Genomic DNA, 3913 nt, shown 5'->3' with positions numbered 1-3913 from the left:
ATGGTTGCAAACAACCAATTCATGTACACTTCTGAGAGGAATTCAGTGAATAATGGGATACCTCAGAAGAAAGGAGTTCTTGAAATTGATGCTCTGAATGCCATATTGGCTCAGAACAAAGTGTTGACTCAACAGGTCAACATGATCTCTCAAAGTCTGAATGGATGGCAAAATGCATCCAACAGTACTAAAGAGGCAGCTTCTGAAGAAGCTTATGATCCTGAGAACCCTGCAATAGCAGAAGTTAATTACATGGGTGAACCTTATGGAAACACCTATAAATCATCATGGAGAAATCATCCAAATTTCTCATGGAAGGATCAACAAAAGCCTCAACAAGGCTTTAACAATGGTGGACGCAACAGGCTGGGCAATAGCAAGCCTTTTCCATCATCTTCTCAGCAAAAGACAGAGAATTCTGAACAAAACACTTCTAATCTAGCCAATCTAGTCTTTGATCTGTCAAAAGCCACTTTCAGTTTCATGAGTGAAACAAGATCCTCCATCAGAAATCTGGAGACACAAGTGGGCCAGCTAAGTAAGAAAATCATTGAAACCCCTCCCAGTATTCTCCCAAGCAATACAAAAGAGAATCCAAAAGGAGAGTGCAAAGCCATTGACATAGTCAAAATGGCCGAATGCACAAAGGAGGAGGAAGACGAAAATCCTAGTGAGAAAGACCTCCTGGGACGTCCCTCAAGCAAGAAGGAGTTTCCTATTAAGGATCCAAAGGAATCTGAGGCTCATATAGAGACCATAGAGATTCCATTAAATCTCCTTATGCCACTCTCTGTAATGGAGAAGCTGGGGATCATTGAGGTACAACCTGCCTTGTTCTCATTACAATTGGCAGACAAGTCATTGAGACAAGCTTATGGAATAGTGGAGGATGTTTTAGTAAAGGTTGAAGGCCTTTACATCCCTGCTGATTTCATAATCTTAGACACTAGGAAGGAAGAGGACGATTGCATCATCCTTAGAAGACCTTTCCTAGCCACAGCAGGAGCTGTGATAGATGTCAACAGAGGTGAATTAGTCCTTCAATTAAATGGGGACTACCTTGTGTTTAAGGCACATGGCCATCCCTATGTGACAAAAGAGAGTAAGCATGAATAGCTTCTCTCAGTTCAGAGTCAAGAAGAGCCCCCACAGTCAAACTCTAAGTTTGGTGTTGTGAGGCCACAACCAAACTTTAAGTTTGGTGTTAAGACCCCATATCCAAACTCTAAGTTTGGTGTTGGGACTATACAACATTGACCTGATCACCTTTGTGGCTCCTTGAGAGCCCACTGTCAAGCTATTGACATTAAAGAAGCGCTTGTTGGGAGACAACCCAATTTTATTTATCTAATTTTTATTTTATTCTATTTTATTGTTATTTTGTGTTTTATTAGGTACATAATCATGTGGAGTCACGAAAAAAATATAAAAATTAAAAACAAAATCAAAAACAGTAGAAGAAAAATCACACCCTGGAGGAAGCACAAACTGGCGTTCAACGCTAGTAAGGAGCATCTGGCTGGCGTTCAACGCCAGAATAGAGCATGAATCTGGCGCTGAACGCCAGAAACAAGCAACATTCTGGCGCTGAACACCAGGAATGTGCCTAGAGGAAAAGCTGGCGCTGAACGCCAGTAACAAGCATGAAACTGGCGTTCAACGCCAGAAACATGTTACATGTGGTCGTTGAACGCCCAGAACGTGCACCAATGGGCGTTTAAACGCCAAAATGGTATGCAAAGGCATTTTACATGCTTATTTGGTGCAGGGATGGAATTCCTTGACACCTCAGGATCTGTGGACCCCACAGGATCCCCACCTACTATATTCCCACCTTACCTCCTAATCCTATTTTACTCTTCCCCATGTCACACTTCCCAAAACCCCTCACCAATCACCTTGATGCGTTTGCATATTTGCTATATTAGCTAGTTAGCTTAAGTAGTTTTAGCTTAATTTCATTCACTTTCTTTGAAATAAACAAGCATTTTGATGAGTTTTACCTCCATGCATTAAAACACCAAGAACTAGGTAAATGTTGGCCAAATTCATGCAAATATTCATGGAGTTTATAAACAAGTTGATGTGAATGATTCCCTTGAAATATATTGCATAAGATGGCAAGACCTTGAGGAAGTTTCTTTGGTTTATGTTAGGTGATGAAGCTAGAAAGCAATGGAGCAAGAATTAGAGCAAGAAGGCTTGAAGATACATCAAGCTTGGCAAGGAAGCAGAGGATCGCATGTTGCCAACTTGGGCTACCACTGGCGTGTTTGATGATAACGCCAGCAGCCCTGGAGAGTGATTCTAGAGGAGTTTGCACGTTGCCAACTTGCACTTATACTTGAGTGTTTGGCAATAACGTCAAGAGGCAAGACTTGGCAAGAGAGGAGAGGACTCGAGCACGTTGCCAGCCTAGAGATGAGGGGCGTGTTCCTTGGCAACGTAGCAAGCAAAGCTTGATGCTAGGAGAATGAAGTTAGCACGTTGCTAACTTGGAGTGCATTGGCGTGTTTGGCAACAACTCAAGGCAGCTTGGATGATGACTCTCCCATTCAAGCACGTTGCCAACGTTGGGATGCATAGGTGTGTTCAATGACAACGCCAATAAGCAAGGCTTGGTCCAGGGAAGGAGGCTAGCACGTTGCCAACGCTGGATTCTAAAGGCGTGTGCAATGGTAACGTAGCAAGCAAAGCTTGGAGCAAGAAGGCAGCCACGAGCACGTTGCCAACTTGAAGGTTCATTGGCGTGTGTAGTGGTAACGCCAGGAAGCAAGCATGGAGCAAGGGGGCAGGGGCTGGCACGTTGCCAACGTGCTGAGAAGAAGGAGTGTTTGCCAAAAACGCTGGCAACCCTGGCAGCCGGACCTTACTCTCTTCCATGGAGTATATCTTGAGTTATAGAGATCCAAATTGAGTACTTCCAGTTGCGTTGGAAAGCTGACATTCAGAGCTTTCCAACCATATATAATAGTCTATAGTGGAGCATGAAATGGAAGCTCGAATCAGAGTCATCTTTAGGCCCCAAAAACAAGGAAATGAGGTTGAAATTCAAGGCAGCATGAATGAGCCAAGAGAGGAGGGTCGAACACGTTGCCAGGGCCAAAATGAACTGGCGTGTTCCTTGGCAACTCCAGAAACAACGCCCAGGCCAAGAAATTTGGGCTAGGGGCGTTGTTGAGCACGTTATTGGTGGCGTGTTTGACAAAAACGCCCAACCAGGGCAGCCTGACCTTGCCCTCTTCAATGGAGCATAACTTGAGCTAGGAAAGTCCAAATGAAGTGATTTCAGTGGCATTGGAAAGTAGACATCAAGAGCTTTCCAATGATGTATAATAGTCTTTGCGTTGGAAAGCTAACATTCAGAGCTTTCCAACCATATATAATAGTCTATGGTGGAGCACAAAATTGAAGCCAAATCAGGGTCATCTTTAGGCCCCAAAAACAAGAACATGAAGTTGAAATTCAGGAAGGCTGCCAACCAAGTTGCCAACGCCAGGAAGGTTGCCAACCAAGTTGCCAACGTGCTAGAATGGGTGCGTTTTCAACAACAACTTGGCAGCTTGACCTTACCTTCTTTGAGGAAGCATAACTTGAGCTAGGAAAGTCCAAATGAGGTGATTTCAGTGGCATTAGAAAGTAGACATCAAGAGCTTTCCAATGATATATCATAGTTCATATTTAGGCAAAGGATTGACACTCAAATTCTGGGCAACATTAAGCATGAAAGTAAAGTCAAGAAGAAGAAAAGCAAGTTGTTGGCAATAACTTGGGCCAGCAACGCCCAAGTCTCAAACCTCACTTCCAGGAAAACACCATGCACGTTGCCAACGTGCATTAAGCCTAGAGTTGTTGCCAATAACGCCCCTCAATGGGCCAGAATTGTAGCCAACTTGCTCTGCTTCCTCTATTC

The sequence above is a fragment of the Arachis duranensis genome, chromosome 6 (assembly GCF_000817695.3).
Source record: "Arachis duranensis cultivar V14167 chromosome 6, aradu.V14167.gnm2.J7QH, whole genome shotgun sequence".
Classification (NCBI taxonomy): Eukaryota; Viridiplantae; Streptophyta; class Magnoliopsida; order Fabales; family Fabaceae; genus Arachis; species Arachis duranensis.
The sequence above is the reverse complement of the archived record's forward strand: the minus strand, read 5'-3'. Positions refer to the sequence as shown.